This window comes from Cervus canadensis, chromosome 8 (genome assembly GCF_019320065.1).
Source record: "Cervus canadensis isolate Bull #8, Minnesota chromosome 8, ASM1932006v1, whole genome shotgun sequence".
In the NCBI taxonomy this organism is placed as follows: domain Eukaryota; kingdom Metazoa; phylum Chordata; class Mammalia; order Artiodactyla; family Cervidae; genus Cervus; species Cervus canadensis.
The window spans coordinates 86,120,499-86,135,252 of record NC_057393.1 but is presented as its reverse complement, the minus strand read 5'-3'; positions in this window follow the sequence as shown (position 1 = coordinate 86,135,252).

Below are 14,754 nucleotides of genomic sequence, written 5' to 3'. Positions count from 1 at the left end.
TTTTGTGCTGTCTTGGCAGCAACTTTGTTCCTTTCCCACTAGGTAGATCTGACTTTCTGGCTTCCTCACCTGATATTCTTCTCCCAGCAAGCCCCATCCTCCTGCACCCTCAAGGCACAGAAAACCATACTGCCACTTCAAGGGAAGAAAGTTCTTAATGCAGACAGAGTTGCTTTCACAACTTCCCTGGTGGCTCAGATGGTTAAAAAGTCTGCCTGCAATGCAGAAGACCTGGGTCCCATCCCTGGGTTGGGAAGGTCCCCTGGGGAAGGGGATGGCAACCCACTCCAGTATTCTTGCCTGGAGAATTCCGTGAACAAAGGAGCCTGGTGGGCTGGAGTCCATGGGATCGCAGAGTCAGACACAACTGAACGAGTAACACACTTTGCTTTCACAAAAGTGAAGTGCGGGGCAAAGGTCCAGCCCTGGAAGGAAATGTCTCGAGGCGGGGTTTCCCTCCTATCCTCCTGCCCCACCGCCTCTCTCCTGGGATGCCTGCCTGCCCCTGTGCATCTCTGGTATGGCTTCTGCCTCCCTCTCCTGGGCAGCCCCGTCCCTCGGCTCCCTTACACTTGTGCCTCAGAGTGGCAGCCTCAGTCCCTAAATTGACCTAGTCTCTTCAGCTCTGCTCCCACACCTGACTTCTGCCTGGCTCTAGAAGGAATTTAATGTAACGTGTGTATCGCTGTTCCAGGCTGCTGCAGCCAGGGGCTCTGAGGTCTTACATGTCTCATCCTCCAGCCACAGAGGGCCATGTTCTCTAAGAGGGCATGTGAACCGTGAGGCAGGCTCGGACCTGAGACCTTTTGCTGAAGTGCCTGCGCCTGGACAAACCTCTCCTCCAGCAACAAATTACAAAAACAAAACAAAACAAAAAAAAACTGTATGGAACTAAAAATAACTATGCGCATGCACAGTTAGGGCAAAATTATGGACAGAGGATACAAAATAAACCAAAAAACCCAGTTACCATTTTTAAAGAGCCTGGAGCAAAAGTATCATGTCAGGATACTGCATATGACCCCTGCACACAGCACCTCCTAGTTCAATTCAGTTCCGTCGCTCAGTCATGTCTCTCTTTGTGACCCCATGGACTGCAGCATGCAGGCTTTCCTGTCCATCACCAACTCCCAGAGCTTGCTCAGACTCATGTCCATCGAGTCAGTGATGCCATCCAACCAACCCCTTCTCCTCCTGCCTTCAGTCTTTCCCAGCATCAGGGTCTTTTCCAAGGAGTCAGTTCTTTGCATCAGGTGGCCAAAGTATTGGAGCTTCAGCTTCAGCAGCAGTCCTTCCACTGAATATTCAGGACTGATTTCCTTTAGGATGGACTGGGTGGATCTCCTTGCAGTCCAAGGGTGCCGTTCAAGCACTGCCTAAGGGGTGGGCAAACCATCTAAGCCACTCCTCTGGCCCGACCCATGGACACTCCTTCTTTCACCCCGTGTAAGGAACAAGCTTGCCCAACCTCAGGGAGCCAACAAGCAAGAGATCCTGTAGTTTGTTCCTGCTTCCCTTGGCTGCATCAGGGGCCCTGGTAAAAACCTTGTCTGAGTTTCTTGTCTGGCCTCTAGTCAATTTCTATTGATTAAGGAGGCCAAGAACTCTGGTTGGTATCAAATTGAGAGGAGATGACAGCCTCTTTGGGATACCTTGTCCTGCCACCCACACATACAGCATCTACACCAGGTGTCCCTGGCCTCCAGATTCTAATGCCTGATGATCTGAAGTGAAGCTGATATAATAATAATTGAAATAAAGTACATAATAAACGTAATGCTGGAATCATTCTGAAATCGTCCTCCTTCCCCAGTCCATGGAAAAATTGTCTTCCAAAAAATCAGTCCCTGGTGCAAAAAAAGTTGGGGACTGCTGGTACATGGGCTCAGAATCTGGAGAGTGTTGCTGTCTAGGACAGGGCTGCCTGCCGTGTCTCCCGTGTGTGCTGTGAGCCCCTGGGAGTCACCTCCATGACTCCTGGGCTCCCAACCTCCCCAGTTACACAGCCAAACATTTCCTTTGTAAGCCATAAAGTGAAAAACTGGGAAACCCTACACAGGACAGATTTACCTTATTCTTCCATGGGCATAAAAGGCTATGAAGACCCCAAAGATGTGAGAGTAGGGACTCAAAGAGATATTTGTAAACCTATCATCAGAGCTGCATTATTCACAGTAGCTAAGGGGTAGAAGCAACCCAGGGTCCATCAGTGGATGAATGGCTAAACATGGTAAATACATATAGTGGAGTATTATTCAGCCTTCAAAAAGGAATGAAATTCTGATACAGGTTACAACTTGGATGAATCTTGAAGACATTATACTAGTCAAAAAAGCCAGTCACATAGGACAAGTATTAACTGATTTCACTAATATGAGGTACCTAGCGTAGTCAGACTCAAAGAGAAGAAAGGAGAATGGTGGTTATTAGGGACCAGGAATCAGGAGTCCTTGTTCAATGGGTACAGAATTTCAGCTTTGTGAGATTATTAAAAAGTTCTGGAGGTTGAAGGTGATGATGGTTGTACCACAATGTGAATGTACTTAATGCCACTGAACTATGCACTTAGAAATGGTCCAAATGGTACATTTTATATTACGTATAATTTACTCCAGTAAAAAAAGACGATGAGGATTAATATATGTGAAATTAAAAGGTTAAAACTTTCAGGAGAGGTTAATGTTTCTTCCAGAACATTATAAACATGAGTTGGGGGTTGGAGGATTTGAGAGATTTTTTTTTTCCAGAAAGAATACAAACTACAACTCCCCCCACCCCCTCCACCCCTACCACGCAGATTTCAAGAACTGGGATGAGCTATGACAAACCAAGGAAGGATCCATGAACAGAAACTCTTGGGAAGGGGTTCTTCCTGATGGGACCGTGGGCTGGCTTTGGGAAACAGGCTCCATTTTTGCTCTCCCTGGGTGATTGTCTGCCCTCTAGAGGACAGTCTGGAAAGAGCTAAAGAATTCTACTTTTGCTCCTTAAGGGATAAAAGTAAAACGAAGATGGAAGGTACAAAGAGGATATGGGGCCTCCGCCACTCCAGCCCATCCCTCTCAGAATGTGGACATAGGAACCGAGCTGCAGTGCAGACCCGGAGCTCCTCCTTACTCGGGGTTGTCACGGATAAAGAGAATGCAGAGACAGGAAGTTGTGGTTAGAGACCGACCTCCATAGAACAAGGGTGTTTCCAGATCTAGCCAACGATACATGGCACGGAGTTCTTTATCTTCAGTTTTGAATATAAGTGATTTATTCTAAAACTAGAATGGAGTTGTACAATCTTAGATATGGGCCAACATTTCATAAATTGTATACTTCAAACAGGTAATTTTATGATATGTGAATTATATCTCAGTCTAGTGGTTTATGAAATGGTTGCCTCACAAAATGATTTAAAATTTCTTTGCCAAAATCTTACAAATATAAAGGATGTTTGTGGGGCGGTTGGCTTGGTTTTGGCTGCCCAGCATCTGATCCTTGTTGGAAGCAGCATTTTGCTATTGTTGCAGAAGTTGAAGAGAGCAGAGTCTCCATCTCAGATGCCAGCATCTGGTGGAGAGGGAGCCATATGAACTGAACTTGTGGGCTGCAGTCTCCCAGGGCTTGGCCAGACCCCAAGGAACAACCCAGTAAAGCCTTGCTGACCGGTCAGTCCCCAAGTCCCTCCCGTTCCTCTTTTTTCCAAACAGGTCCTTTGGATACATACAGTCCCAAAGAGCCTCCCAAAAAGTTCTCTTCTGTTTAATACAGCAAGATGCAATTCTGTTCCTTGAGTTCAAGAACTCTGAATAGTATGTGGGAGAAAAATAGAATATTCAAAGAAAAATTGGACTTTTATTTTGGGGATTGTTTGTTTTTTTTTACTTCCTGGTACTCACATTTCTTAAATCTGGGCTCATTATGGCCAAGCAGGACTCCTTGGTCAAACTGCTTTAAAGAATGAATGAGAATGTTTCATAAGAAATACATCCACAATACATAAACAAAGAGGGTTTTAAAGTTTTCACAGCATTTAAAATACATTAAAAATTTTTTTTTTAAAGAATAGTATTTGTCTTACATATTTTTTATGTATTTTAGCATTGTCAAAATCTTGAGAAAGTCATTTTCTTGAGTTAGAATAGTGGTAAACTTCAGCTAAGGTAAATCTCTAAATTATCAAAAAGTGTGGTTGCTAGAATCATAACAAATGAAAACTTATGAATGCAATGTATTATGATGTATTGTAAATTTTACCTCTCAACAACAAAAACAATGTGAATTTTTTTCTCTTACTGAAAAAAGAATTAGGTTTTCTGTAAAAAATGAGGAATACCCATGGAGCCACAAGCTGGCAGGAAGTGCGTGTGTACGCCCGCAGCAGCGGCAGTATGAGCGGTGGCCTCTGACACAGACGGTGAGCCCAGAGGGGACCACAGGCCCAGCAGCCTCACCAAGAAGGGCCAGAGGGAGCCTCCAGGCACTTCCTCTCTGAGAGTGACAGGCACCCAGAAGAAGGGACTCTTCGAAATAAGAAAAAAATTAAAAGAACTTAAAAAAAAATCTCCTGACAGAAATTTCAGGAGTTCCCAGTGTTTATACCCCATCTATTAATAGTAACTCCACAGAAGACCTGCTGGCCCCCTAATATTTTTTAGGAATCTATGCTATGCTAATGATGTGGGGAATCTCAGAGGCTAGGGACAGACAAAGGCCATGCTTGTGTCCACGTGCAGCCATGCCTACGAGGGGAAAATCTGGGTATAAATAAAGAAAAGCTGTTCTTATATCACTGTGGTGTTCTTTTTCAACATACACATGATACATTATCAGGGACTAGAGTTTGATGTTTTTTATGCCCCTGACCACTCTTTTGTGGTACCTTCATTTATGGGGACTGCAAACTTAGTTACACCAAGCAGATGTACTTACATTCACTCCTCACGCTCCCTGTTAGCTGATTTCATCCTGTTAGTGAGAAACTGCATTTATGATGTACCTTCCTTTATAATCTGGAGTGTGCAGAGTGGGGCCTTGTGGGGATGCTGATAGCCTGGCACCTATCAAGGGTTTGCAAAATATCTATACCGTGTAGATAGCTCTGCTGAATGGTACTGTCTAAGATGTTGGATTTCCTCAAAGACCTCATGTGTGAGTGTGTGTGCAAGCATTTGCCACATTTACTGTGGCCTTTTGATTAGCACATCTTTCCAACCAATTAGGCTATTTCTATTTTTTTATTTTGTTTATGTAAAATATTCATGCAAACTAATCACTACATAATAATCACTAATTTTTTTAAATGATACCATTTAGATTAGACATATACTTATTCACCTGGGCTTCCCTGGTAGTGCAGAGGTAAAGAACCTGCCTGCCAATGCAGGAGACACAAGAGATGTGGATTTGATCCCCAGGTTGGGAAGATCCCCTGGAGAAGGAAATGGCAACCCACTCCAGTATTCTTGCCTGAAAAATTCCATGAACAGAGGAACCTGGTGGATTACAGTCCACGGGATCACAAAGAGGTGGACGTGACTGAGCACATATTTACTTATCCACCTATAGCCTGATGACTTTCTTTAATTTTTATTGCATGCAATTACCATTTAGGTTGCACCTGGTGTCTTTCTCTAAAGCTTAATTTTTAAAAATACAATCTTACCATTAGCACTGATTTAAAGTCCAGAGCACATTTGGACATTTAGCTGCCCCCAGGTCTGGCTTACCTGAGGGTATTATTGCATCAAAAGCATTAACACATTACTTTGGCCTGGACTTTCTTATATTTTCTAACATTTAATTTCCTGTCTTTTTTTAGCGGAGAAAAAAATGCTAAGTTACTGTTCAGCAGTCTCAACTACCTATTCTCTCAAGTCCTTTATTGTCTCTTGCTAATGAGTATTCATGACCCAGATAATCATGATGGTGTGATCACTCACCTAGAGCCAGACATCCTGGAATGTGAAGTCAAGTGGGCCTTAGAAAGCATCGCTAAGAACAAAGCTAGTGGAGGTGATGGAATTCCAGTTGAGCTGTTTCAAATCCTGAAAGATGATGCTGTGAAAGTGCTGCACTCAATATGCCAGCAAATTTGGAAAACTCAGCAGTGGCCACAGGACTGGAAAAGGTCAGTTTTTGTTCCAATCCCAAAGAAAGGCAATGCCAAAGAATGCTCAAACTACCACACAATTGCACTCATCTCACACACTAGTAAAGTAATGCTCAAAATTCTCCAAGCCAGGCTTCAGCAATACATGAACTGTGATCTTCCAGATGTTCAAACTGGTTTTAGAAAAGGCAGAGGAACCAGAGATCAAATTGCCAACATCCGCTGGATCATCGAAAAAGCAAGAGAATTCCAGAAAAACATCTATTTCTGCTTTATTGACTATGCCAAAGCCTTTGACTGTGCGGATCACAATAAACTGTAAAACTCTGAAATAGATGGGAATACCAGACCATCTGACCTGCCTCTTGAGAAACCTGTATGCAGGTCAGGAAGCAACAGTTAGAACTGGATATGGAACACCAGATTGGTTCCAAATAGGAATATGTCAAGGCTGTATATTGTCACCCTGCTTATTTAACTTATATGCAGAGTACATCATGAGAAACGCTGGGCTGGATGAAGCACAAGCTGGAATCAAGATTGCCAGGAGAAATATCAATAACCTCAGATATGCAGTTGACACCACCCTTATGGCAGAAAGTGAAGAGGAACTACAAAGCCTCTTGATGAAAGTGAAGGAAGAGAGTGAAAAAGTTGGCTTAAAGCTCAACATTCAGAAAGCTAAGATCATGGGATCCAGTCCCATCACTTCATGGGAAATAGATGGGGAAACAGTGGAAACAGTGACTGACTTTATTTTTCTGGGCTCCAAAATCACTACAGATGGTGATTGCAGCCATGAAATTAAAAGACGCTTACTCCTTGGAAGGAAAGTTATGACCAACTTAAACAGCATATTAAAAAGCAGAGACATTACTTTGCAAACAAAGGTCTGTCTAGTCAAGGCTATGGTTTTTCCAGTGGTCATGTATAGATGTGAGTTGGACTGTGAAGAAAGCTGAACACCGAAAAATTGTTGCTGTTCAACTGTGGTGTTGGAGAAGGCTCTTGAGTCCCTTGGACTGCAAGGAGATCCAACCAGTCCATCCTGAAGGAGATCAGTCCTGGGTGTTCATTGGAAGGACTGATGCTGAAGCTGAAACTCCAATACTTTGGCCACCTCATGCGAAGAGTTGACTCACTGGAAAGGACCCTGATGCTGGGAGGGATTGGGGGCAGGAGGAGAAGGGGACGACAGAGGATGAGATGGCTGGATGGCATCCCCGACTCGATGGACATGAGTTTGAGTGGACTCTGGGAGTTGGTGATGGACAGGGAGGCCTGGCGTGCTACAATTCATAGGGTCACAAAGAGTTGGACACGACTGAATGACTGAACTGAACTGAATGAGTATTGAGTGAAATGAAATTCTAGTGAATTCTAGTGTTTTTCTGCTGTACTTTGCTTTGTGTTTTCTATAAAAGCTTAGAGAATAACCCATGTTCTGCCATCTTGTCCCATGCGGGACAAATGCTGCTAGGATTCAGATGCCAAGAGGTCACTTAAAGAAAATCTGACCAGGACTTCTGAGCAGAAGATGAATGAAAAGATTTTGAGGTCAGGGACAATGAGAGGGCCATCTGCTTCTTAAATGTCAACTGCTAAAATCAATCATAATACATAAACTGCAATGAAACCTGGTCCCCAGGGTTGTCAAGGATATGTTTGTGAAAGTAACTTATAACCCGCAGAATATTCTATGGCTTTATTAAGTAATTATCAAGGGACTTTCACAAGACCATATGGCTGGGAGGGGCCAAGCAGATTGCCTTGTCCCCCAGGACTTGCTTGTGGGGAGACTGCTCAGAGAGAAAGACTCTTAGGACAAACTTCTCTGCTGAGTGATTCTGTCTATGGCCCTTCTGGAAGAAAAGTCTCCTGAGACTTTCAAAGACTTCAATAAGCATGAAAGTTCTGTAGACTAAACATTTTCTATATAAGTTTCCTTCTGATATTGCTTTCTAATTAAAGTCAATGATAGTTTTTTTTGTCTTGTCTCCAAATACAGTCACTCCACCTAACAATAGTAGAATACACGTTCTTCCCCAATGCACGTGGTCCATTCTCCAGGACAGACCATATACTAGGCCACAAAACAAGTCTCTATAAATTTAAAAGATTGAAATCACACAAACTATCCTTTCTGACCACAGTGGAATGAAATGAGAAATCAATAACAGAAGGAAACTTGAAAACTCACAAATTTGTGGGAATTAAAAAACACATGCCCAAACAACCAATGCATCAAAAAAGAGATCACAAAGGAAATTAGCAAACACTTAGAAACAAATAAAAACAAGAAATACCACACCAAAACTTTTGGGATGCTGCAAAGGCAATGCTCAGAAGGAAATTTATAGCTGCACATTCATTCATTTAAAAAAGAAAAACAGATCTCAAATCAATAACCTGACTTTAGTCTGGGGGGAAGAATATAAAGAAGGGAAACTAAACCCAAAGCTAATAGAAGGAAGGAATAATAAAGATTACAGTGAAAATAAGTAAAATTGTTACTTGCTGTTTAGTCACTAAGTTGTGTCTGACTCTCTTGCGAGCCCCTGAACTTCAGCCCGCCAAGCTCCTCTGTCCATGGAATTTCCCAGGCAAGAATACTGGAATGGGTTGTCATTTCCTTCTCTAGGGGATATTCCTGACCCAGGGATCAAACCTGCATCTCCTGCTTTGGCAGGTGGATTCTTTACCACTGAGCAACCAGGGAAGCAATAAATAAAATAGAGAATATAAGAGCAATAGAATCAACAAAACTAAAAACTGGTGTTGTGTTTTTTAAGATCAAAAATGTTAACAGATCTTTAGCTAGACTGACAAAGACAAAAAAGAGAGAGGAAACTCAATTAAAATCAGAAATGACAGGGTGGAACATTACTACTAACCTTATGGAAATAAAAAGAATTATAAGAAAATATTATGAACAATTGTGTACCAATAAATAAATTAGATAACCAACCACATGCAGAAGAATGAAGATGAAACCCTACCTTATAACATGTATAAATATTAATTCAAAATAGATTCAGTTCACTTCAGTCGCTCAGTCATGTCTGACTCTTTGAGACCCCATGAACCACAGCACGCCAGGCCTCCCTGTCCATCACCAACTCTGGAGTTTACCCAAACTCATGTCCATTGAGTCAGTGATGCCATCCAACCAGCTCATCTTCTGTCATCCCCTTCTCCTCCTGCCCTCAGCCTTTCCTAGCATCAGGCTCTTTTCAAATGAGTCAACTCTTCGCATGACGTGGCCAAAGTATTGGAGTTTCAGCTTCAGCATCAGTCCTTCCAATGAACACCCAGGACTGGTCTCATTTAGGATAGAGTGGTTGGATCTCCTTTCAGTCCAAGGGACTCTCAAGAGTCTTCTCCAACACCACAGTTCAAAAGCATCAATTCTTCGGCACTCAGCTTTCTTTATAGTCCAACTCTCACAACCATACATGACTACTGGAAAAATCATAGCCTTGACTAGACGGACCTTTGTTGACAAAGTGATGTCTCTGCTTTTTAACATGCTATTTAGGTTGGTCATAACTTTCCTTCCAAGGAGTAAGCGTCTTTTAATTTCATGGCTGCAATCACCATCTGTAGTGATTTTGGAGCCCCAAAAAATAAAGTCTGTCACTGTTTCCACTGTTTCCCCATCTATTTGGCATAAAGTGATGGGACTGGATGCCGCGATCTTAGTTTTCTGAATGTTGAGCTTTGAGTCAACTTTTTCACTCTCCTCTTTCACTTTCATCAAGAGGCTCTTTAGTTCCTCTTCACTTTCTGCCATAAGGGTGGTGTCAACTGCATATCTGAAGTTATTGATATTTCTCCTGGCAATCTTGATTCCAGCTTGTGCTTCATCCAGCCCAGCGTTTCTCATGATGTACTCTGCATGTAAGTTAAATAAGCAGGGTGACAATATACAGACTTGATGTACTCCTTTTCCTATTTGGAACCAATCTGGTGTTCCATGACCAGTTCTAACTGTTGCTTCCTGACCTGCATACAGGTTTCTCAAGAGGTAGGTCAGGTGGTCTGGTATTCCCATCTCTTTCAGAATTTTCCACAGTTTATTGTGATCCACACAGTCAAAGGCTTTGGCATAGTCAATAAAGCAGAAATAGATGTTTTTCTGGAATTATCTTGCTTTTTCCATGATCCAACAAATGTTGGCAATGGTGTCATCTGCATATCTAAGGTTATTGATATTTCTCCTGACAATCTTGATTCCAGCTTGTGCTTCTTCCAGCCCAGTGTTTCTCATGATGTACTCTGCATATAAGTTAAATAAGCAGGTTAGAAACCTAAATATAAGAGCAAAAGCCTTAGTACTCTTAGAAGAAAAGGCACATTCCTATAAATATACAGTTACCTTCACCGACTCAAAAAGGAGTAGAAAATCTCAACAGAGAGTGAATTAAGTAATCAAAAACCTCTCAGCAAAGAAAAGTCCAGGACAAGAATGTCTTCATAGTTGTAGTCTACCAAACATTTGACAAATACCAATCTTTATCAAGCTCTTCCTAAAAATAGACAAAATGAGAATAAATTTTAACTTTTTCTATGAGGCCAGCATTACTCTGATACCAAAGTCAGATAAAGATATCACAAAAATAGATGAATAGCCCCCCTATGATATTCATTCAAAAATCTTCACAAAATACTAATGAACCAAGTCCAACAATACATTAAAAGGATTATACACTATGAACAAGTGAGATTGACCTTTGGAATACAAGGATAATTCAACATAAGAAAAACAATCAATGTGATATATTAATAGAACAAAGGAGAAAAATGCACATGATCATCCCAATTGATGCAGAGAAAGAATTTCACAAAATCTAACACCCTTTCATGATTAAAAAAACACTAAGAAAACTAGGGATAGAAAGAAACTTCCTCAATATAAGGAAGGTTATTTATGAAAAATTCATGGCTAACTTCATGCCCAATGATGAAAGACTGAAAACTTTCTTCCTAAGATCAGGAATAAGACAAGGATAACTGCCTTTGCCACTGCTATTCAACATTGTAATGGAATTTCAAGCCAAAGCAACTGGACAAGAAAAAAGAAAAGATGTCTAAATTGGAAAGGAAAAACTAAAACTATCTCTATTTTCAGATGACATGATCCTATATACAGAAAATTCTAAAGAATTCACAGAAAAGGTACTAGAGCTAATAAATGAATTCAACAAAGTTGCAGGGTACAAGATCAACACACAGAAATCAATTGTGCTCTGATTTCTGCAATAAAAAAACCCATGAGAGAAATCTAGAAAGCAATTCAATCTACCAATGGCAACAATAAATAAATAAAATACCTAGGAGTAAATTTAACCAAGGATGTGAAAGACTTGTACTTTGAAAACTATAAACATTGCCAAAAAAAAGTTAAAGAGACCTAAGTAAATGGAAGGATATCATATGTTCGTGGATTGCAAGACTTAACATTGTTTAAGATATAAGTACTATCCAAAGTGATATACGGATTCAAGCCAATTCCTGTCAAAATTGCAACAGCCTTTATTTTCTGCAGATTTGAAAAAACTAATCTTCAAATTCTTATGGAATTTCAAAAGACCCAAATAGCCAAAACAATCTTGAAAAAGAAGAACAAAATCAGAAGACTCACACTTCCTGATTTTAAAACTTACTTCAAAGCTATAATTAAAACAGTGTGGTACTGGCATGAGGATTGACATATAGGCCAATTGAATAGCAATGAAATCCAGATATAAACCCAAATATTTATGATCAGTTAATTTTTGACAAGGATGCCAAGCATATTCAATTGGCAAAGATCAGTCTCTTTATCAAATAGTCTTGGGACAACATGCAAAAGAATGAAGTTCAAACCCTATCTTATGCCATACACAAAAATTAGCTCGGAATGAATCAGAAGCCTCAATATATGAGCAAAAAAATCTTAAAAGTCTTCAAAGATAAGCTGAGAGTAAATCTTCATGACTTTAATGTGGCAATAATAGCAAAAGCATGAGAAACAAAGGAAAATATAGTAAGTTGAACTTCATCAAAATCAAAAATTTTGTGCACCAAAGTACATTGTCAAGAAAGTAAAAAATACAACCTACAGAATTTCTTGGTCACATTGAACAACATGAGAGATCTAGTACCCCAAGCAGGGTTCAAACCTGCATCCTTTGTGATGAATGCACAGAGTCTTAACCACTGGACCACCAGGGAAGTCCCCAAAATGGGAGGAAATATTTAAAACTCACATAGCTGACAAGGATCTCATAATCAGAATATATAAAGAACTCCTAACACTCAATATTAAAAAGATAAAAATAACTCATTAAAATAAGCAAAAGGGACTTGAATAAACATTTCTCCAATGAAGATATACAAATGGTCAATAAGCACATGAGAAGATACTCAGCATCACTAAACATTAGGGAAAAGCAAGTCAAAAGTAAGGCACCACTTCATACCTACTAGGATGACTATAATAATTATACATATATATATATTTTTTTCTTAAATACAAAACAAAGTGTTGATGAGTATGTGGGGAAACTGAAACTCTTATGCACTGCTGGTAGGAAGATAAAATGGTACAACTGCTATGGAAAAGTTTCCCAGTTTCCCAACAATCTAAACATAGTATTACCAGCTGTGTGTATGTATTAGTTGCTCAGTCATATCCGACTCTTTGTGATTGCATGGACTGTAGCCTGCCAGGTTCTTCTGTCCATGGAATTCTCAGCCAAGAATCCTGGAATGGGTTGCCATTTCCTTCTCCAGGGGATCTTCCCAACCCAGGGATTGAACCTAGGTCTCCTGGATTGCAGGCACATTCTTTATCATCTGAGCCACCAGGGAAGCCCAAGAATTACCAGATGACCCAGCAATTCCACTTCTAGGTATAGATTCAAAATAACTGAAAACAGGAATTTGAATAGATACTTGTATACCAGTGTTCACTACAGCATTATCCACAATAGGCAAAAGGTAGAAGCAATCCAAGTGTCTATGAAAATATGAAAATGGATGAACAAAAGAATATGCAGACATACATTATGTTTTATGAAATATTATCCAGTCATTGAAAAGGTATGAAGTTCTGATGCATGCTATAATATGGATAAATCTGGGAAATATTGTGCTAAGTGAAATAAGCTAGTCACAAAAGGACAATACTGTATTATTCCACTTTTATAAGGAAACTGGAATATTAGGTATCCCAAAGACACTGTCATAAACTTAGAAGTAGACTGGCGGTTATTAGGGCCCAAAGCAGGGCCATTTGTCAGTTCTAGTCCCGAAAGTAGATTGGCGATTATTAGGGCCCAGAAGGGAGAGAAGGAAATTGAGGAGTTATTGTTTAATAGGTAACAGAGTTTTTGTTTGGAGTGAAAAGTTTTAAAAATACTAGTGGTGATGGTTACAGAAACACTGGTGGTGTTTCTGGTGGTGATGGTTACAGAACAACTTGAATGTAATTAATGACACTGATTTGCTTGGATAAAGTTGCAAATTTTATGTTACATTTATTTTACCACTTTTTTTTTTTTTAAAAAAGCATTGAGCTATGGATGGAGACAGAAAATAGAATCTGGTAAGTAATATAATGGTCATATATCCAAGGATAGATGGGGTGGGACTAGAACTGACTGCTGCTGCTGCTGCTAAGTCGCTTCAGTCCTGTCCGACTCTGCGACCCCATAGACGGCAGGCCATCAGGCTCCCCCGTCCCTGGGATTCTCCGGGCAAGAGTGCTGGAGTGGGTTGCCATTTCCTTCTCCAATGCATGAAAGTGAAAAGTGAAAATGAAGTCACTCAGTCGTGTCCGACTCTTTGCAACCCCATGGACTGCAGCCCACCAGGCTCCTCCGCCCATGGGATTTTCCAGGCAAGAGTACTGGAGTGGGTTGCCATTGTCTTCTCTGAGAACTGACTAATGGCCCAGAAAAGAAAGAGCCCAGGGAGACCTCAGAGAGAAGATATGACTTAAGTGGGCATTTTCAAGGTAAATAAAGTGGGAGAGGACTACTAAAAGCAAAGGGAAAAACAATATTTATGGTAGAAGATAATGTTAGAGAAGTAGGGCATAATCACGAGTATTAATCCTTTCAAATATCCACCTTTACCTGATGATACATAAACTGTGACCAGAAGGAGCTTATGCAAAAAACACCAATAGGGAGATGTCCCTTCTTCACCAAGCACCATGATGGAACTCTAGGCAGGAGCAGACAGCAGACATCTGCTAAAAACTTACAAAGAGTGGAGCCGGGGGCCGTCACAAGCTGTCAGAGCAGGAAAGGCAGACTGGTCCTAGAATCCCATCTGGGACTGTTATATGGGCTCTGTGCTCCTAAAAGTGGCTAATGGACTTGAAAGCGGCCGCTTTCAACACAGAAATGTGACTAGATCAATCGAGCAAGCAGAGAATCGATACGGAGGGCAGCTCCCTGGCCAAAGTCTGGCAGACAGAGTTCCATGAGGACTTCTGATGGAAAGTCAACAAGCAGAAAATTCAACTAAAAATAGAAGCTCTTTTAACTTTTATGGGAGCTCGGAAGTGTGTACTACACAGATGATTTTACTAACATTAGAATTAATAATAGATGTTTGCAGGAAGCAGTACATATTTCCAAACAACTCAACCATAGGGAATC